Genomic DNA, 22,825 nt, shown 5'->3' with positions numbered 1-22,825 from the left:
CGAATTGGTGAAAGAGGCCTGGCCAGCTAACATTTGGGTGTCTGTTAGCCAAACATTAATGATCTAAACCAAGATGAAGGTTATTACTGTGCAGACTGCCTTAGCCCCCACAGTCCCCCCCCCCCCCCCCCCCCCCCATCGAGCCCTAGAGCTTGGACCGGGACAATGTGCGCTCCGGACAGCTGTGCTCCGGTTGGCCGTGCAATTAAGCAAAGCCCATACGTCGCGGCAACTTATGTCTCCGTGGTAAACACTGGAGCTCCGTCTCTGGCACCAGTCTCGACAAAGGCTGCCGCCTTGGTGCGCTGACTCAAGCATTAGAGGAGCGTCACGTAAATAGGGATTCAGGACCACGGAAGCCGAGATTACTAGATTACTAGTCCGAGAGGATTGTCGCCCTCGCAGAGAAAGGCTGAATGATTACTCGCACAGCAGAGCAGCTTCGGATTGCAAGAAATGCCTCACATTGAGGTTAGGCCGGACACTGCGTATAGACCTACAGTAGAGCCTAGAATGAAATACGAAAAACTAAAATAGTTGTCGCTCTACATAATGAGGTTACCGAAAACATTTACATTTTTTGAGGGATCTATTGCTAGGAGAAATCATGGTATCGCTCGCCACTGCCTGTCCATCTCAGCTCGCTATGCCAGCATTGCTTTCAGCAAGCTTCTTTTTTCCAAAAGCGGTTAACATCTTGAATTTACCGCTTGACGCTGCTTTGCAGTGTACATCTGTTAGGCATTTTTTAAATGTATTGATAATATCCTTGCTTTTCAGAACATTGAGCTTGTGAGCGTCACTTTCAACACTCATGTCGAGGTTTTTCTTTTTTTATTGCGATAGTATGCCTGGTGGCATAAAGTATTATTTACACATATAGATACACACTGTGCCATCGAGCTGTAGCGGTTGCTAACTGTTCAAAGGAAGCCAACCGTGATCGTTGCCGAGGTTTCGGTCAGTGCTCTTTACGAAGCGAAATCGTATCCAAACCACGGGCCATCGCAGCTCTCAATCGCTCGAACCACAAACCAGGAAAGTTGCCTGTGCGGTGCACACTACTGTGATTTACAATGTCAAGCAGCAGGGCCTGATTAAAGCCGTACTGAATCTGACTTGCACCGTGAGTGAAGTAGCGATCCGCTCGCTCTTGTTCCCGCCGTTGTAGAGCACGGAGGCTTTCTGTCGCCCGCACTTGGTGTGCCGTGCGGATCTCGCAGCATCGTGCCGCACCGAACTCTGGCGCCAGCATATGAGGTTATCACCTCAGTGTTACACGACAGAAATCCGGGCTAGTTATTAATGATTACGCGATCTTAAACCAATGGGGGTAAATGTGCCTCCTTCGTGTTGTTGTCATAGTGTTGCAGCACGCTCAAGACCAATGAATCCTTGGCCACGAAAGAAGCGGCGCTGATTGGCATATTGAGACTTCGGCGAGTTCAGCAGAATATTGCATGATAATTGTGCAAAACTGATGCATGGTTACAGTGGAGAATGTAAACATTACTAATCACTGAATAGAATAATTTCCAGCAAAGAAAATGCAATACGCCTGCCTAAACAGTCTTTAAAAGGACTTTTGCAAAAAATCCTACCCGAAAGCATCAAATATACACATATTCGGTTAGTAAATGTGATGGGGAAGCTTTCAAGGCTTCATCTTAACGAGTGTGAAGCACTGAAACTCCAGAAAAACACAAAAAAATTGAAAAAGACTCTTAAGCTCCGCCTTAAGGGTATGAAGCGATAGTGAAATGAGTGAATTTCGAATATGCAGAAGGTAATTCTGTACTCTGCATTCATAGATCCCCGGCTGTCATAATACCCCTCCTGGCGCTTTGGTGCAGCGGTTAAGCGATACGCCACTGCACTGCTATGGCAGGTGCTGCCAGCAGTGGGCCTTGTGCGACCCAGGTAGCTCTTCCCGAGGGACCTAGCTTTCATTAATTAACTGCCACCTGCCACGGTGAGCAGTTTTCGCACTATGTGGTGGACATACTGTGATGACGCTGCAAGGTCACGTAACCTAGATGACCCACCTGCCTGCTAGGTTGCTCACTGGGGGCCACCTGCCAGAGCCATGCCCGCGATTTTTCGTTCACAATGCCGACGCCGGAATGTCGACACTAGATTTTCTGGTGAACGGGGCCTTCACCGTTACCGCGTTAACAGGGAGAGTAGGTACTCGTGCATGTTTACACATCTCAAAGGAGACAATGGACAAAGAAGGACAGTGCACGAGAAGAGCTTCGTTGGCAGAAAAAAAAATATTTGCAGAAAATGAAGTACACATCTGTTCGAAATCAGGCCTTCATAACTTACTTAAAAACAAATGATGAACAGTACACGAAAGCAGTTTTTACCTAAAGTCGACTGTCAAATATCAGTCATATCAGACGGTGCAAATGTTTTCCCTGAAATTTAGAAGCGCCCGTATACTCCTGGGTTATTCAACTTGGTAGAACTTGGTAGCCCTACCGTGCTAGTGTTTCAAAACTGCTTCCGGTGAGGCGCAGCAGTTGTTTATTGCAGTTCGTAAACGGCGCGGAGCAACACATGAGGTTGATAACTGCTCGCCTTTCACTTTCAGCTGCCTAGGTCAAAACGCCGCGACGAGCAACAGCAGTGTCACGTATGTAGCGAGCTTCGCAGCCATCATAGCCGCTTGCGTGCCTAATTGTGCAGATTCATTTAGAACCTTAGAGGCGAAAATCCTTGAACTGTTGCATGGTACGAAACCTTTAAAATTTTGTAAAGTATTATAGCAATCAGCGTTTTCGAGTGTTTGCTGCATAGCCAGGTTATGCCTTCGCTCTACACTTGGCTGGACCGGGCTCGTTGGCGGGAACCATCCCAAATTTTTAGGCGATAGATCCAGGTAGATTCAGCTTGACGCCAGAGTGACGTTGCTTCATGCGGTAGCTACTTGAGAACGCCAATTGCATGGTGGTGACGCCAGTCGCACGCCGGCTGCAAAAGGAGCTAATCAAACGCCGCATATTCCACATAATCTTGTTGACCTAAATCGGTCGAGTAATAATACTGACATCGCCACACTGTTGGCCATTTACTGGCGCCGCCAAACGGTGCGATAGCACCCGCCTGTCTATTTTGTCTTCCCCCGCTCAGGTATGGGTTGGCTTAGTGTGTCTACCAGGCCAGTCCTAGTCCGCCCTTCTGCCCGTCTAAGACTATCGGGTCTCACTTGGTCGCCAACCTTGCGAAGCTTGGTCCGCCGCGTCTCCAACAAGCGTGGGGGCCTCAGAAGTAAGGATGCGATGCGACTCGCCCATGGTTTTTTGACGAGTCGAATTCTTTCCTTACCTTCACTTGCGTAAGCATGATGAAGACATCTTGGAGGTTACTGTCCACAAGATGATAAAGAGGGCGCTCGACCTCCCGATCTCTACCTCCAATGCGAGACTCCTTGCATTGGGGTTGTGAACACCTATCGGGAGCTGCGCGAGGCGCACCAGACTAACCAATGCACCCGGCTTGCCCAGACTGTGTCCGGTCGTCGCCATCTGGACCGGCTATATATACAACATTACCATCACACTGAGAAAAGGGTGCATGGAGAGGCGAACTCCGTGTTCGGCCCTTTCCTGCCAAAATAGACAGAGAGAACCACAATGGACGGCGTCAGGCGCGGGCGAATGCCCTGCACCGCCATTATGACCCAAACATAGCGTTTTCTACGTAGAAGTCGAGGGCCCACACTATTCCAGGCAAGGACGGTACGGGCCGCAGTCATTTATGATGAAGACTGGTGAACGGCCTAACTTTTAAGGCCCCTAGCGCAACCCACGTGGAGAAGGTAGCAATCGCCCTGGCCGCCTCCAACCCACAATCTAAATTCATCTTATCCGACTCGCGAGGGGCCTGTCGGAATTATGAGCGGGGCTGGATAACGCCTACAGCGCATTAAATACTTCAAATAGCAGCTCGAGATCAGGACCCCATGATCCGTTTTCTCATTTGGACTCCAGGCCACCAGGGCATACCAGAGAACGAGACCGCCAACTCGACCGCCCGCACACTCACTAACCAGGCCCCCGACGTAGACCATACCGATCTGGATCAGGACACCTATCCTCTTTTAACATTTAAGGATATACTCGCTAACTACAGGTACTCGTACCGTAAGTATCCCGCTCCTCTCAAGCGTCTATAGGGAAAGCGGTCAAAAGAATACTTCTTTGACTCTTTACTAATACTCTACTGTGCCCAGCAGTACTCAAACATTTTGATACTTTTCCTCTAGCCTCTGCTCTAGCTTTCTGTGGGGAGGTGGCTGACTCGTTCCACATGGTCACGGCATGCCAGCAAAATCTTTCTCTTCCACCGTTAACCCATTCCCTTACACGAGAGGTCTGGGAGGCGGCCCTGCTTGGCTGCCTGGACCTGACGGCCCAAGAAACCTTGGTTCAGCGAGCTCGAGTGGCGGTCCAGACCAATGCGGTCTCTGAATAAAAGACCCCACCTAGTATTGTAAGAAGCGCGGCCCACTAGAGGCTGCTTCCCGGTCAACCTCTATGTAAATATTATAAATGTTTTTCACCACCACCTACCGACTCTAGGTGGCAATATTAATCTTAATCTTCATCCAACATAATGCCATACTTGATGAGAGTGAAGTGGTTATGTCTGGTTTCTTAATCCACCGCACTGAGCCATGCAGTCCTCTGCGTAACCGTCTTTTCACTGTCCGAAGGTATGGAGAAGAGCACCTTCAGCTCCGTCGGCACATCTGCCACATTCTCCTTCACATTATCAAGTTACTAAAAGCGCGTTTGTTCTGCCACCCGATTTCACTTGAAGAAAAACAAAATCCACAAGGTGCCAAATATGATAAATATTGTGTATGAATACATAAATGAATGAAAAACTTGCATTGTTCAGCAGAGGTCTTGGCAAGCTTGGTGGGCAGAGGCTCCAGCCAAAGTCCAGGGTCTTCCGGCTGGGGTGTAAGAGGGCGGGTTGATCAGTCTGCTATCAAGAATTTGCATGCAACTGTACGCCACAAACTGCTACAGGGAAAGAGCTAAGTGAACAGCAGCGTTGTGGTTTTCATGAATGGAGTCATTCTTCTAGACTTCTGGGGTTTATTTCAAAGTTTTCTTCTCAACTTTGTGAAGACTTTAATATAGTGTCGAGAGTTCATATTTGTAGTTTCCAGAAGTCATTCCTCGAATAATCCGATCGAACTTTTTTAATTATCTGATCATTATTTCTTCGCATACTTTTCGGTTCTTTAATTAAGATATTGCCAATACAGTTCATCGTATTTCACATTCTTACGTCCTTCACTAAACCTTTAACGTCACTCGCGCTGAAGCACATGAAACATCCAGTTATTTTTGTAAACGGCAGTACATATTTTAAAAGCTTATGTCATGTGTTTTTTTTTTCAATTTTGCTGAAAATTTAAAGTTTCCAGTCTCCTTTCCATTATGTTTTACGGGCCTAGTCGCCGCTGAGACTTGACAAGCTCCTAAACATGAATATACCGATGAGCCCAATACATTCCACGGGTTCTGGTGAGCACGTCAAGCAAAAATAATAACTGTTAGGGCCATATGACCCAGAAAGGCTCGTTTGTCGCGATGAGGAATTCTGATTAGAGTTCCGATATTACTAAACATTTTCCGTGCCTTCCCTTTTTCGTGCTCTAGGGAAAACCGAAATAATGCGAATAAAATGTATACCTTAAAGAGGGTAGGACGCTGTAAGCATTTTCGTATAGAGAGTTTATAAGGTCATCAGACACCTGATCGTAAAAGATATAAGAACGATACACCCTAAAAGTTAGTTCCAAAGATGGAGCGTCGAGATTAGGCAACTTACATAAAAGGTAATGAATAACTAAAGCTAAATCTAGAAACTAAACTCAGCGAAGAAAAATACAAGACAGCAGGAAAGGACGGAATAAGCGGAAGGTAGCTAAAACGAAGCTTGGAAAGGAGCACAAGGCAAGTGTGCAGAGAAGCAAGTCGTCAAAGAACCAGAAAGGTTTAGTCGTCTTTGCTCCCTATTTTTTCGAAGAAAGCAAGAAGGATCTTGGATGTTTCGAAAAAAAATAAGGGAAGAAGAGGCTCGGAAAGGTGGGAAGAAGGGACGGTAATTGAAAACTGAGCCGTACGAAAGGAGATAAGCTGCGCTGATAGATCATCTGGAACGAGAAGCAGGCGTAGGAACCTATATACTTCCTAAGTTGTTGCCCGAGGTAGAGAACACCTTGTAAAAAGACCCCGCCCACAAAAAGAGAAAATTCATCCGGTACATAAACTGTGGATACTCAGAATCTGTTGACGACAGAAATAAGGATGCAGGGCGAAGTGGCAAATAAGAAATAGATGAGACCTGTATTTCTATAGCGCTGAAAGACACGTTCGGAGATGGAAACAGGCGGATGCCGAGAAAAACGCGCACAGACACTGAGGCTCTGCGGTGGGAAAGAGTAGACAGAACTGTGAACAAATAACTTGGCATGAAGCAGTTTCAGAGAAAGCACGGGGGGTATAGGACTCGTAGAATGGGCTACCGTCAGGGCACATAAAGGAACGCGCGATGAAAAGAACAAGCGTGTATCAAAGATGAAGTAACTTATCACGATGACATCCTGGGAACAAAAGCCGTTTATTCACGGGCATAGAACGTACATATATAGCAGAAGGTGACCTCACGCACTCCAAAGCGTGGCGACGCTGCCGCGGCTGATAGCGCGCTGATAGCGCGTGCTCATCCCGACCACGCGCTATAAAAAAATAAACGTGGAAATTGCAGGAAGAGGAGAATGTTGCGACATATAACCTTTGCTTGGCCAGATAATCCTGCACATAAGGCCTTGAAAGTAGCGCCTGAGCAAGAAAAAATCGCACGCACAGGAACAGGAAACAAGTAAGTAATCGATTTTGATATTCGAGCAAAGTTATGCGAACTATTATTTCATCAGTGCTGTTAAATTCCATTAACATGTAAATTAAGGATCTTCTGAAATTTATCTGGTGGTGATGGAAACAGGCCCAGTACTTGGAAACAGCATAGGCAGTCACCGGACAGGCGGTGTGGTTCAAACCATCAGGTATCAAGGAAGATGTGCACAATTAGGTTCTGCGGTATGCTAAAGAGGGTAGACGACGTGTACAACTTCTTCGTGAGCTCACAAAGATGAATGTGTTTCTAGGATGGGCGAGGACATGACAGCTCGTTTTACTGGTATCCATGCCTTACTGTGCATTGCATACTGGTATTTTCGGAGTATATATCCCACCCTACAACCAAAACAAAGCACGAACAGGCGAAATGCGCATAAATGTCAGGATGCTGCTTGTCACTGTCTCCTCAATCAATGGAATCCTGTAGTACGATATTTAGAGCAGGAAAGGAGTTTATGAAACGATGTGTCACTGCCTTCACATTGACGGAAAGCGGAATTACGTTTTATGCTTCATTATTTTGTTCCTTTATTTTTTGCGTCTGCATAGCCTCCATGCAAACGTGTTTTTTTTAGGCGGGTGAAAGGTGTCTGCTACGAAGAGCATCTACTGCTGCTTTTTGATCTTGTCGGCAGGTGTCGCAAAAACTGGTTTATCCGCGAATAAATAGTAAGGTATTTCTCTCAGGGCTAAATGTTGCAACACTCTCGATTTGCAGGTAGGCAGGAATAAATATATAATGCTTTACTTATTGCCCTTACATCATACATCATAAAACAATGTTTCAAGCCGATCGTCATAAAAGGGTGACCGCTATTGCGAGGTTTTCGTTCGAAGTTCGGATAATTTCGGAAGTACGGCCTGCTGCGCAATAGAAAGCAGCAAGGCTTGTCCTTGGGTTAAATTGATGCTGTCAGGCACAAAGGTTTGATTTCTTGTTTTGTTTCAAGCAATACAAGAATGTACTTCAGCTCGCCGTTATACTACACTCTGGCACGGTTTGAATGTTGCCATGCCATGCTGCACCGGACTCTGAACATGTGGCGTGGCTCAGAGTCATGATTCGTATTGAACACTAACTAGACTAGCGGATCGGCTTGATGCTCGGTATGAGTATTTAAATTGACAAGTTCATTGAAAGCAACTGTTGTCTTTAGCACTGAAATAAAATAATACACTTCAATCCTGGTAAGTAAACGGGAATTCAGAAATTTATACTAGTACTGATTATTCTTGCTTTCCGTTATACCCACACAATGAACTGGATGAATGAAGTGGATGAAGAAGTCACCCACTGACTGGTTGACTATCTGCTTCTAGCTTACCTTGCCTACAGCATGCTGCATTTTGCTTTAGTCATACCGATTTCATATTAAGGCGAAAGCCTTTAATGGCTTATTCTCCCGTCCATCCGTCCGGCGTTACATCTAGCAACTCGATAAGAAAAAATTGGCGGTGGTTTAGCTTTGGTTAAACCTGGAGTGACGCGTAGCTACAGCTGGCCGAGTGGAACTTGGTCACGTGACCATCCACGTGACCAACCGCGCCGCCGGCAGCTGCTTCGCATCAAGTGAACAACCAGGTGACAGTGTGGCAGCGGAGCCACAGAATGGCAGCGCCGCCACCGCCACGGCGCCGACACGCGGAAGGCTCGAAATGCTACTGTAATATAGCTATAGCTACAAAATCGAGATTTATAGCGCGCCGAAATCAATTTCACGTTTGTGTGGAAGTCGACGCTTCAGTTGAGGGGGAAGTCTAATGTAAGAGTGGATGGCGCAGCGATATGCATTGTAAAGCAGTGATTTTGAGCAATTGTCTACTGCAGAAGCTTCTCATCGTCCGCAAATATAAAAGAAAAGCGGCTTACCGCGCTGATATCAAAGAGACGTTCATGACCAGGGTTGCAAAACCGCACAGGTTGGAGATTATCGTAACGAAACGGAAGCTTCCCACGGGTTTCCGGTGGTTGAAAGAACTGTGACACTATTATTTCGCATGAAAATATGCTATAATATTTGAACTCTTTTCATCTCAGACACACGGGTAGTTAGCCACGACACTTCCCGTCTGCGCCCTATCCGCGAATAGTGGATTCAAGCATCATGACGGTCTCTTGGCACCCGCACGAAGCGTTCTGAATCAAGTGTTGTGTGGGGTAACGAGAAATTTACAGGGGCTGAAGGCGTGGCTTGACAGGTCCACCAGCTACACGTGTCATTCGCAAAGCCAAAGGCTAGTCGGCAAGAGCAGTCGTCGAAATTGCGTGAGAGAACTACCTGCCCAAAACATTGTGGGATAGACTGAATATATGTTATTTTGTATTGGACCGCTTACTAGCCTCATTGGCTATCGGTCCAAATATCTGTGTATACATTTTGTTTGTGTTACTCAATAAAGACTTCTTGACTTGACTTGAAAAAAAAGGCTTCAAACGCGAAACGGACACGCGCCGCCTCTTTTCTTGCGTCGGTCATTGGTGCCTAAAAAAGTGCTGGATTTCTCTTCTTCCTCCTGTGCGCAGAAGTGTGAGAAATGCAGCATGCAATCCCCACGTTCATGCTCGCGCACGCCTGCACGCACACGCACATGCTCACACGTGCACATAGAGACACACGCACCCAGTCGTGGATGGACACAGAAACCCCCACAACTTTCGTGTCTGTACTTTCCTTGCCGCGAAAATGCTGACAGAGCTCGACTGAGCTACTGAGTTTTGAAACTGGAATGCGTAACGTGCTTAGGAAGTCCCTACGGCTTCCAAATTAGGCTTTATAGTGTGGGCGGAGAATGACATGCGCAGGCCAGCACACACTGTTACCAGTGCCATGAGCAAATTAACTGAACATTTTAGCTCAGCGTTTTTTGGCTGCAGCAGAGTTTGGAAAGAAACATGCTTCATAAAGGCACAGAATAATAAAAGTCCCTCATGCTGTCGTATTCAGCAGAAGGAAAGCGAGCAGTCAGTGTTTTTACGAAAATTAAACGGACGCCAAATGCGTTAAAAATAAAATGAAGAACCCCGGATGATACTCGAAACCCCCCGTTTATTATGATGTGATAGCGCGTTAGGGAAGCAGCCTCTAGTGGGCCGCTCCCCTTCCAATACTAGGTGGAGTCCTTTATTCAGAGACCGCATTGGTCTGGACCTCCACTCGAGCTCGCTGAACCAAGGTTTCTTGGGCCATTAGGTCCAAGAAGCCGAGCAGGGCCGTCCCCCAGTCCTCTCGGGCATAGGGAAATGGGTTAAGGGTGGAAGAGAAAGGTTTTGCAGGCATGCCGAGATCATGTGGAAGGCATCAGCCACCTCCCCACAGAAAGAGCAGAGGCCAGAGAAGGAAGGATCGAAATGTTTGAGTACTGCCGGGAACAGTAGAGTGCGGAACGCACATTGTGAGCATGCATGAAAACTTGCTCTGAGCATCCGAGGACCTGCGCAGCCGTTTAGAGTCATACTCAACGATTCGCAGCACAGATAAAAACGCACAAAGCGAATGCTGCGAACATTGTCTGAATTATGCATAGCAATCAACTAGGACAACCCATCGTGCTACTGCATCCTCAAATGGCTCAGCGTAAAGTTGTCACAGCACCATTAAAGTCGAAGACCGAATGAGCAAAGGCAAAAGCTCTCACACGTGGCTATATTCACAAAGAAATATCCTGGATGTCAAGAGCACCGATCTTCGAAAGCGTGTCAAAACCGCTGAAATGGTACTTTGCGTTGGAGAGGCTCTCCAAATTATTGGGTCTGAGGCGGAGACAAAAAGCCTTAGTACGGGCTAGAATTCGAATGGACGCCCCTTACAGCAGCGTCATCACGTGCAGGCCTTATAATAAGCGACGCTTCAGCCCACGGTACGCGGATTGACACGTGTATAAGAGCTGGTCAACTTGCCTTCAATTAAAATAGCTGAACTTCAAAACATTGAAATAACCACGGCGCTCAGTTATGCGAATTAGAAGAAAATACCCCGGTATCTAAATCATTCTAGAGCACACAAATAAATTAGCACAGCCAATGAGCGGCATTACAAAGTGCATCATTAGGATGCGATCAGTAAAAACGCATATCATGAAAATTTTGCGACAAAAAAAAACGAAACCAGTGCCCTATTTCTTTGCGGGTGACCACTTTGTTCAGAATTAATTAGTGACAGCAGGCTCTCGCTCAAAAGTGCGACGTGAATCGCTTTCCCGGTAACCCCGATGATGTGTGCCAGGGCTTCTTTGCTTGCGCTGCTTTCGTGGTAGCTTCGCCCTCCCACGCGAACATGGCCTCATGCACAGTGCAGAAGAGTGAGGCGGAGGCGGAGAAGAGAAGGACTGCTCTGCAATCACGCCGGCATAAAGAGCTGAAAAAAATTATGCAAAATGGGAAACCGACTAGGGGTCAGTTTCTATGTCAGCTGTTGGCGGCACATACGAGCAAAGCCTAGTGTGGACGCTCTCGGTCGTAAAAAGGGCGTTCATAAAACATCGACGAGGTCATGAACGCTTTTTCCACGGCGCGGACGGCGTCTGTTCTCATGCATGTCGTCTAGTGCAGGACATAACCAGCAGCCGGAAACAGTTATGCCCGACACCGGCAGAAACTTCGCCGCCTGTTTAAAAGCCAGCCTGATATCGTACATGCCACTTGCTCACAGCAGAGCCGTGGAACTACCCGCGGCCCACCGCTGTGCCAGCCACGGAGAGCCCCATCCGGTCACGCACCAGTAGAAACCACTGGGGAGATGCCGCACGTCTGCATAGAAGTGATACGGCGACCGCCTCCGATCCATTCCCATGAGTGGGCTGGGAAACATCATTTTATTTTCGGGTGTAAGGGTGCCAGGCTGTTCGTTTTTATTTATATCATCACTCCGCTCTCGGCGTATGGCCTTTACTTTTTGCCTTTTCGCAACGCGCAAAGATGGGCTTCGCGGGGGGAATACTAATACGTGGTGTGCCAGCACAGCCGTGTTCGGCTCTCTGACCCAGATTCCTTGTTTCCGAAGTGGCAGAATTCTTGGGCTTCGATAAGCCCTATGGGAGAGGAAGAAATCTGAAATGTCGGGGATCAAGACGGAAGCGTTTATCCTTGCTTCACGTCCAGCTGAGATGCTGGCAAAAAAGCATTCTCATTATCATAGCGCTTTTTCACAAACATTGAAGACGTGGTGCGAGAAAACCGAACTGCTGAGCGAGAGGAATCTTTCCACGTGTAGGTACATATAGCCTAATTTTCATTTACTAAGCTGACATTTGGGGCTCTAAAGCATTACAGAGATGAGATAACCCGCCATGTGCATAGTAGATATGTGACAGAGGTGAATGTTTCTAAAGACTGCTTCCGACATTCATTATTTCAGTGCGCTGCACGACACTGGAACAGATTTCCAGAGAATGACATATCGCGAACAATTTCGGTCCCGTCTTGAAGAAGTGCACAAAAATACAAACTAATGATGTTGTTGATGTTATTGTGTAACTCTTGCCGCAGATATATGTTCTTGTGCAAGTATGTGCGTACTGATTGCGCTTTGCTCAGAACAGCACATCGCATGTATTATTGACGAGTATCTTTGTAATGTATGTTCATTCTTCAAAGCTGCTGGCACGCCGCTTTATCGCTTTGTTTGCGATGCAAGACACGACCAGATTTATCTCGATCGATCTCATTCTGGCGCAGCCGATTCTACGTTGTTTCAAAATGTTGTAGTAACTTTGCATGCTTTATATAGAAAGTTCGCTATCACTTCTAAATTCAGCACGGCCGAAAGCGGCGGTCACTCTGTTCGACGACCGCCTAGCACGCTTGTTGCTACGCCGCCGCCGAGTGATTCAGTCCACTGTGGGCGCAACTCAGCCCAAATAAAGAGTTTTGTTTAGACGCCATTTTCGCTGTCTTTCTGTTCTTTTCTGCGTGTCGAAGATGCAAGGCTTTTAGACCTTACTTGTTATCAATTGCACGTAACTATCACTGCCATTATCTACCGTTGGTAAGTATGATACAGAGTAAAAGCCTCTCCCTGAAAAACTAATCTTGCTTTCCGCCAGCAGGGGCTACTCAACCCGGCCTCATTGAACCATGCGAGTCTCGATACTTCACTTGGGAGTTCAATACTGACACCACAATTTACCCTACACACTTAGTTTCATGTAGGCTCTCAACCACTTGCTTCTGTGTTCCATTCCGCGAGGCTGTCAGCCTTTCGATGGCACCCATTGTTTTCTTTTCCGTCGTTCGCTGCGCTGCCTTTAATATCGCCCGAGTATTTGAACTACCCGTCAGGTAAACGTACATGCGAGGGGAATGCGACAAGAGACGCTGGATATGCGTGATACAACTCCGGCCTTTATTCCCACTTTCTTTTTAAAGCACAATACCTTTTCAGCGTGTTTCCCGAGGCCCCATGTCAGCAGTTTTCGAACTCGAAACTATCAAATGTCCCCATTTTGAACTCTCCTATGGAATGGTAAGAAGGCACGCAAGAATACATGATTAGTGTGTGCAAAAAAATATTATCTGATGTTACAGTTTGTAACCAGAGAATTACGTTTAGTGATAGTAATTTGTTAATATATTGGTAATACCCAAATGATATGGCACACATAATTTTGCATCAATCGTGCTCCTCCTCTACATTTTTCTTCGACCGGTGCCTCGTAGATTGACCGCATGAAGGCAGCCACGAGCATGTGCCAGTGCATTAGGCGTATCAGCGTTGTCTTTCGCTAACTGTGCCGGATGAAAAAGCCTGCATCCCCAGAGAGATTCAGTGGGAGCTCTGCGGGATAAAACCAGATTGTCACTTTATTGTCACTGCATTTAATGGTGTAGCTTTTTCTAATCCTTAACAGTGGTATGCTTGTATTGTAGTACATCTATCCGATATGGGCTGAGCTCTTTGCATTCCAGCACGCAGAAAAAACGAAGCTAGACAGGCAGCAAATGAAAAGGATGCTGCAATAACCGGTTCTCTCAATGAATCGACTGTGTGTTACGGGGTTTGTTTTCTCGGTGGGCATCCTATAAACCACCGCTGGTGTCGATTACTTAAATGCGGAGAAGGCCCGCCGTTATTTGAACAGGGGGCAGTGACCGCCCGGTGGCTATTGCGCTGACGCGCACTTTTTCTGCCCAGATGATAATGGTCCCGACTGCGACCATCTCGACAGTTGCGAAATAAGAAACTGGGATGCGATCTCGTTTCAAACCTCCCAGTGGAGAGGAAGAGGCAACGACCGGTGAAGCACTGGCGATACGTAAACCCCTGAAATGCCAGTGCCGGCAGGTCGATTCACACATCGTAATGAACAACTGAATGGACAGCTAAGGCGTAAACGACTGAGCTCTGTATAGGGTTGATGTGTGAGACTCTAAATCACCAGCGACTAAACGCAGGGATGAATAGCAGAGGAGATGGAACATTCATATTTCAGATGCTTGCCTCGCCTATTTTCCTAACCGGCTACTCCAGATAAGGAGGGTATGAACAACAAGGAGGAGGATAAAGACGAAGCGAAACACTCGCGCAGACACATACACGCATCGGTGCGCGGTCGACCGGAATAAGCAGGAATAAAGATCTCATTCCCTCTGCCTTTTTGGGCAGGCCATAGCATTGAACTTGTCACCTTCGATGAGTAAACGGGGCCTTGTGGCTCGTTTTGCGTTGCAGGCTTTTCTAAGACATTGCTCCCCAGTAGGCGGCACTGGAGTACCTTCTAGGCCAAAATCCTATTCTCATAATTTTGGGCTCATTTTTGGCCTAGAAATTTAAATATATTGGGCAGCACACGCCGTGATCATCCAGAAAAAGAAGGAAGGTATGTAAAACCAGCTTATTTCCAACCTGCGTGCTCAGGTATGCCGTGTGTTTCATCGAGGATGTTCTAAAATTTTCAAAACCAGGCTTTTTGAATGAAGCGAGCGCTTTTTTCGGCATAGCATCGTCAGTAGTGTAGCTGACAATGCTATATAGGCTATAGGCGCCTAAGAATAAAGGTAAGACGTGCTAATTAGTAGGATGTTTATCTAATATTGAGTAGTTATGTGTTTACCGACTGCTCTCAGTCTCCTTTATTGAGAGGTGTGCAGCCCATCCTAACTAATATCTATATCAGCTTCCTGAATTTATAAAACTCAGTGACCCTCGGCGCTGTGGCCCAACAAATTTCGGATTTTTGGAGAAGTTACGTGCACTGGAGGGGTCGCTTTGCCTGCAAGCTTTCCGAAAGCGCATGTATTGAGGCGCGATGTAGCCAAAATTTGTTGAGAGACAGCTCCAAGGGCAACTGAGTTTTCGGAATTCTAAAAATTTACATTGATATTACTCACGGTGGGCAACACGCCCCTCAATAAAAGAACAGACTAAAAGGAATCATTTAAAAGGTAACTACTCAATATTAGCTCAGCAGGCTCTTATCACCACGTCTTAGCTGCATTCTGGTGCCCTACACAGCTGACATGCAATGCCGGAAATAGCGCTCTTCCTACTAAAAAAGCCAATTTATAAAAATTGCAGAACAACTGAGGTGAAACCGCCGGTATGCTTGGTGCTTTGTTCACGATGCGCTCACTATGTGGTTCTGCGTTGCTAGAAAATGAAAGAATAAAAGAAGCTCACGTTACCCCACTGGGAACAAAATTTGATGATGATGATGTATTTTTATGGCGCAAGGGCATCTGTGGCCAAAGAGCGCCATGGCCACAAGGTTGTTTGTTCTACTCATGGTGGGGTCGAATACCAAGTTCCCATGCATTTCACCCTAAAGCAGCCGACCACCAGGCAGGGAAAAGCTTGCGCCTATTCTATCACCGGTGGGTACCCGGCGGCACTTGGGATCGAACCTCGTACCTTCCGCATACATTAAAGAATTAAGTTGGGCTAGTTGGTGCTTTTGATTCATTCCGCATACAAGGCGGATGCTCAAACGACTAGGCCGCCGCTGCGGCAGAACAAAATTTGCGCAAAGATGCGGAGAACTTTCAATATTCCTAGATAAAACATACAGCGTCACGCAGAGCTTAATTTTCAAGGCCGTCAAGTAGGCCGTTGTTCTTGTGTTCTTGCCTGTAACTCACGAAGCGACCGGACTGAAGTGAAGATCTGTGGTGTAGTCTGCTAAATTTCTTGAGTGGCGTCAGCACGGGAATAGACACAAACACATGAAAGAGGAAGCAGAGCGCTGACCCATGCTGACGTAACGCATGCTATGTAGGAACCAGCTCAAACACAACCAGTCGTACTGAATTTCTTAGCGGATTGAATACGCGAATTTTTCAATAGTGAGCAAGTTGCTGTGCCGTCTAATTCTGGTGTAACGCACTGCAATTGCATTCGCAGTTCGGCCCTACTGACACGCAGTTTACTTGAACTGTCTCGAACCTCGCATGGACTGATACATTTACCGAAAACCTAATATTTTATTTCTAAACTAATCAAATAAAGTATACTCCGGCTTAGTGACAACAAAGGGTTGATTAAGAGAAACAGGACGCCATGGTTGAAGATGGTGTCTGCCTTGATGCCTTGATGTTACAAAGTACGCTACACTGCCAAGGTTGATTAACAACCTCCACTGCGAGGGTATTGACACAATCAAACTAAACCGTTCCAAATTATGGTGTGTTTCCCAAATACATAATTGTACATCCGCTACAAATTTTGCACACTTTGACTGGTGCAGAGTCTGATAAGTGCTATATGCGAACTTTGTGCACTTTAAGATCACATATTTTTCCATTGCAGCCATCGCGGTGGCACAATGGTTATGGTGCTCGGCTGCTGACCCGAAAGACGCGGGTTCGATCCCGGCCGTGGAGGTAGAATTTCGATGGAGGCGAAATTTTAGAGGCCCGTTTGCTGGGCGATGTTAGTGCACGTTAAAGAACACCAGGTGGTCGAAATTTCCGGAGCCCTTCACTACGGCGTCCCTCATAGCCTGAGTAGCTTCGGGACGTTAAACCCCCTAAACCAAATTAAATCAGATTTTTTCATTGCATTTCCTTTTTTTTGCATTTACATTTTGCAGAAGTCATGAAATTATCATGTAATGTGCTCAAGTAACACTTGTTGTTGGGCTAGTTGGTGCATAGTTCTATGTACTGTACAAATGATAGCGCAAAATAAGACACAATCAGAGAAACGGTGGACAGGAAAACGCGCTACTGACAACTGATTCTTTTCTTGACAGAAACACGTAATATATAGGCACACCGTCACACCACCTATCAGCTGCAGCAAACGTCAGAAAGATGTAAACTATCATAAAAGCGATAAAAGACGACACTAAACAACATGACTTAGCTAAAAACGATAAGAGTGGCGAAACAACAATTTAAATGCAAGACACGTGGTGTATAGGGCCAAAGAAATATGACGGAATGCAATCTGAAGGGATGATGGCAACACCAAGATGCATTAAAGCCGTAAAAAATAATACCGAAAAAGCACATGAGCCAAGAAAACCCCTCTAAAAAGGCTTTGTGCACTCCACACTTCAGATTACACTGGGGAAAAAAATACCTGTAAACGTGCTCGTACTCAGGAAAGCTTCTAAAGAGCCTTCTTCAGTTTTGCACAAGAAGATAGATGCATCAAAAACAGCATTCCGGCTCTGTTTCGCGATCAAAAAAGCTTCTTTTAATTCACCGGACACCCGATCATGGCCTCTACCTAAAACAACGGTTTTTTTTTTTCAAGAATAAGCCTCCAGGTGTTTAGTTCACACTCCTTACAGTGAAGAGGCAGATTTGAATCTGTTCCAGTCCCCATCGACGTTCATGCTCCTTCAACCATTCCTTTAGGCAACGCCCCGTTTACCCAATATACACTTTTCCACTTGCGAATGGGACTTGATATAAAACCCTTTCATTTTATTCCGCGTACCTACCGATATGCCTGGTTTTGCAGGTTTTTTTCACTTGTTTTTTCCGAGCTGACACGAGGACATAATGCGGCCAGCTTACAGGAAGCAGAGAATACTATTGGAACATTGAATTTAGATGCAACTTTTTTATGTTATGGGCAACACGGTGGGAGCAGGGAACCACTCCTGGCCTAATTCTATCCTCAACGTGCATAGGCTGCTTACGTTCCACGCCTTTTATGCTGTGAGGAAGGGACTCCACCAGACTTTTCAGGACAGACTGAGGGAAGCCTGCATCCCGAAGCCTTACCATTCTACGGTCTACGGTCAACAAAGTGGTGAAGTACTTCAGAGAGAACGACATTCGTTTGCTGCAAGCCAACGAGGGACGTGGTTTTGTGGTGGTGCAAGGGGGAGGGGGGGGGGGGGGGGGGGTTATAAGGAAAAAGCCCGCCGTGCCGTCGAGAAGAACTTTAAACCGACTAAACTCAAGCCCGTGAAGGCTAAGTCCAGAGCCATCACCCTCTGCAACGAATTGGAACTGCAAAGGTTAGCAAAGTCTACAAGTGACTGTAAGGGCAAAAGTCTTAGCATGTTTTTTACAGCTAAGACCCACAAAGAAGATGTACCATTTTGTTGTATTGTAAGCGAAAGGGGATCTTGGCTACGCCTTGTTAGTCAGTTCCTGCTGAAGCATCTTAACCAGCTTGGGGTCACTGATCCTTTCGCAACAAAAAAAAACTCTTTATATATAATTTAATTTCTTGACAATAATCGGCAAATTGGGTATTTCTTTTCTGTTGACGCGAAAAATCTTTTCTGCTCCATTCCCCATAAAGAATTCTTCAAACTGTTCAAGCATGCATTGAGGAAAGTGGGGTTACATCCTTTCAAAACGCAGCTGGTGTGTCAGTAGGAAAGTTTATGACTTTGTTATAATTTTATCTTAATGCCACAATTGTACAATTTGAAAGTGGATTGCTTATACAGAAGAAAGGGATTTGCATTGGCTCCTGTGTTGCCTCGGTTCTGTGCAACATTTTTCTGCCAATGATTGATCAAAGTGTGAATTAGCAGTTGGATAAAGATGGGTATTGAGAGTTTTCAAATACGTCGACGATTTTTTAATCCCTCTAAATAAACAGGACACACCGCCCTACTTGGGCGCAGTTAACGAGGTTCTAGAAATTTTTAGTGAGAACGGAGAAGGGTTAGAATTTACACAGGAGCAACCTGAAAGTGATAAAATGCAATTTTTACACCAGAAACTTTCCATAACTAAAGAGAAAATGTGCTGGATGTACCGCCCTCGTGCCCAGAAAGAATTTTTGTTATATAAATCGGCGCACTCTAAGACAGTGAAGCGAGCCATTGCCACGTCAGGCTTAAAGGCCGCCAATGCGAAGTACTGTTGTCATACCATGGAAAGGGGCTTCCAGTTGCAGATGGTCAGGCTTCAGGATGCAGGCTTCCCTTAGTCTGTCCTGACAAGTGTGCTGGAGTCCCTTCTTCACAGCATAAAAGGCGTGGAACGTAAGGAGCCTATGCTTGTTGAGGATAGAATTAGGCCAGAAATGGCTCCCTACCCCTGGCCTGTTGTCCATAACATAAAAAAGTTGCATCTAAATTCAAAGTTCTAATAGTATTCTCTGCTCCCTGTAAACTGGCCGTATTATGTCCTCGTATCAACTCAGAAAAAACAAGTGAAAAGACCTGCAGAACCAGGCATACCCGTAGGTACGCGGAATGCAATGAAAGGGTTTTATATCGGAAGGAAGGAAGGAAGGAAGGCCTCAGACGTTGCTGTCCCATTCGCAAGTGGAAAAGTGTATATTGGGTAAATGGGGCGTTGCCTGAATGAAAGGTTGAGGGAGCATGAACGTTCGATGGGAAACTGTAACAGGTTTGAATTTGCCTCTTCACTGTAAGGAGTGTGAACTAAACACCTGCAGGCTTATTCATGAAAAAAAAGACGTTGTTTTAGGTAGAGGCCATGATGGGGTGTCCGGTGAATTAAAAGAAGCTTTTTTGATCAGGAAAAAGGGCCTGAATGCCGTTATTGATGCATCTATCTTCTTGTACAAAACTGGAGAAGGCTTTTTAGAAAAGTTTTCCTGAGTACGAGCACGTTTACAGGTATTTTTTTTTCAAATGTAATCTGAAGTGTGCAGTGCACAAAGCCTTTTTAGAAGGGTTTTCTTGTCTCACGTGCTTTTTCGGTATTATTTTTTACGGCTTTAATGCATTTCGGTTTTGTCATCATCCTTTCAGATCACATTCAGTCATGTTTCTTTGACCCTGTACACCACCTGCCGTGCATTTTAATTGTTATTTCGCCACTCTTATCGTTTTTAGCTAAGTCATGTTTATCATGTTGTCTTTTATCGCTTTTATGATCCTTTAAATCTTTCTGAGGTTTGCTGCAGCTGATTGGTGGTGTGACGGTGTTGCTATATATTACGTGTTTCTGTCAATAAAAGAATGAGTTGTCAGTAGCACGTTGTCCCGTCCACCGTTCTTGTGATGGTGCCTTATTTTGCGCTAACGTTTGTACACAGAATCATGTAACGTGCTTTATAATGTTTACGTCGCTCGAGGGGATGCTTGTAGCGCGACAAAAAAAAAACACAAGAGACAGAGACGAACGGGACAGAACGTTCGTCTCTGTCTCTTGTGTTTTTTTTTTTGTCGCGCTACAAGCATCCCCTCGAGCAATATGAACCAACTCGCCCAGCAAAATGTTTTATTGAATGTTTACGTCGCATGATTCGTGACTAGTGTATTATCTGCGTTTTGATTTGATTTTGCGTTTCTACAAGTAATCGTACGAGTGTGTGCCGCTCCTCTAAGCTACTGCTATGTAGAGAGGGGTTGAGGACAGTCAAACCGCTTTTTCTTCCTTTTACCTCAGCGTCCGCATTTCTTGAAAATTAAGTGAGGTAAGAACAGTAAAGAAAGAAAGAGAGAAATAATGAAAAAACGAAAGAAAGAAAGATAGAAAGAAAGAAAGAAATAAAGGAAGAAAGAAAGAAGGAAAGGAAGAAAGAAAGATGGAAGGAAAGGAAGAAAGAAAGGAAAGTGCCCTGCGCCGCATGTTAAACTGCTAGTGAATGTAGTTCCATAATTACTCTTTTTCCTGAACGCTGGTGAAAAGACGAGTGGGTGCTGTGTTTTGTTTTATTGTAAAATGAATCGAATATAGCACAAATAATTGCTGCATACCTCTACAAATTGATTATATTTCAACAACGGTCTCTTTATTTCTACTTCCTGAGGCAATATCTTCTATATTAAGAAACTTTGGTGCCTAATCTCCCGCTCCTAACAAATACCACCCTTTAAAGAAATGCTACATTGCGCTACGTTCTTCTTGGCTATAATGACTGTCTGATTCACTCTTGCCTGTCTCGTAAACAACCCTACAGCTCATTGCCCTTGTATATTCAACTCAGCGTCAGTCTATTGAAGGTGTGAAGCTTACGCAAACAATATTTTACAAAACTTTCTTTTGTTTGCTCTCTCAGGCAAATCTTTGGCACATGAGAGATGTAACAAAACAGGGTGGCTCACATGAAGGAATTAACAATCTGCCTAAATAAGGCCTTGTGGAGAGTATTCCAATTAAACAAAGTGTATCGCTCATGAGAAACAGCAGCATAGCGGAACTGAATAAATGTGCTCCTCAACTTCTTTAGTCAAATTTCTTCAGGTTGAGCTGGCAAACTTCGCAACGCTTACTGAACCTTTCTGTTGCAGGTGTGTTCTTTGAACATTCTAGAGCATCGTCGCTTGGCAAGGAGGTGTAACTGATCTGACGACGTAGACGCACGCACAGTGGGCACTATGTGCCCGTTTTGCGATTCCACGTTTTCAGTGGAAAAAGCGAAGAAACAAACTACAACGATGAAGAAAAACTTTGGTATGCGTTTTAAGTTCCTATTGCTGGTTCCTCAGTGCGAACTTTGGATGAACAAAATTGTCCTCAAATCGCAATATTCTGCTATCGAACGACAGAATTCTTTCCACCACTACCACGGACTGAGCGCAGGAATATATTAGCTGACATTCACAGCCGATTCTAAGGGCTCAGTGGCATGACACCAACCGAAAACGTGTACACTTTGATGTAAAATGTGTAATCTGAAACTTTTTTTCGTTCTTCCTCGACTAAATATTACGCAACGACGTATGGTGACGAGCCTTGATTGTTATTCTCAAAATAAAAATCCCGTCAAATGGGAATTCACAACCCCGTCAATTGGGATTGTGAACACTGAAGAAAGCGTGACATTCCATCCTCTTTTTTGCCAGCAGGTGGGCGCGAGCTCCGGCCAGTGTTTTTTTTTTTTTCTTACATCCCATAGCACCTATGGTTTTAACGAGCGAGGATACCTCCGCATTTGTGCGCCGCTTCTCGGTGCTCTAGTTCAAACGTTGCTTGTCTGATCATGTGCCCAGTGTGATTTATGTATACTTATATCGGCAGGCGAAAGCGGACGGCATTAGGTAGCGATTGAAATCTGGGTTGCAGAGCTCGAGTAGATTAAGGAATAGCAATTATCCGCTCGAGTTCCCCCGTCGTGATTAAGGTACAGCGTAGAAGACGGGAACATTTTACACAGACTAGTTTTGTTGAGAAATTTATAGTGCCTTTGATTACCTCCTCTAATTGGTGTGCTCCATTTGTCCGCTTATCGCTCAGCGAAATGAGTGAATCCCGAAAGAGCTCCGAGCAAGCAAGTTGCGACACGAGAGGTCATGACATATCGATCCATGGAGTTCGTTAATTACACAGGGTCCTGTGACAAAGTCGTTGGACTGCAACGCACTGTACTGGAAGAACATCTTGCTACTAATCGGTAGGCCACAGTCTGATAGATTACGCTTTCCAAGTGGCGCGACTGTTAATTTTGATCTACATACATATGCTTCTTGTTTCCTTCATAAAACTTTACGCTGCATTGAGAGGCATCACGATTAGTCATTGTCAACAGCCACGGTGTTCTAAGGTATGGTGACAG

General features: G+C 45.5%; 1 long non-coding RNA gene across 1 annotated transcript in view; it reads left to right on the top strand.

The window, feature by feature from the left end:
- Window positions 1-6,768: 6,768 nt before the first annotated feature.
- LOC144118318 (uncharacterized) overlaps window positions 6,769-22,825 on the top strand; it is a 50,596-nt gene continuing 34,539 nt past the window's right edge. Inside the window, exons 1-3 of the long non-coding RNA XR_013312008.1 lie at window positions 6,769-6,906; window positions 14,612-14,759; window positions 21,561-21,723. This is a non-coding gene — a long non-coding RNA (uncharacterized LOC144118318). The remainder of the gene's footprint in view (window positions 6,907-14,611; window positions 14,760-21,560; window positions 21,724-22,825) is intronic.

The sequence above is a fragment of the Amblyomma americanum genome, chromosome 2 (assembly GCF_052857255.1).
Source record: "Amblyomma americanum isolate KBUSLIRL-KWMA chromosome 2, ASM5285725v1, whole genome shotgun sequence".
NCBI classification, from domain to species: domain Eukaryota; kingdom Metazoa; phylum Arthropoda; class Arachnida; order Ixodida; family Ixodidae; genus Amblyomma; species Amblyomma americanum.
Note: the sequence above shows the minus strand (reverse complement) of the source record. Positions and strands in the feature narration are given on the sequence as shown.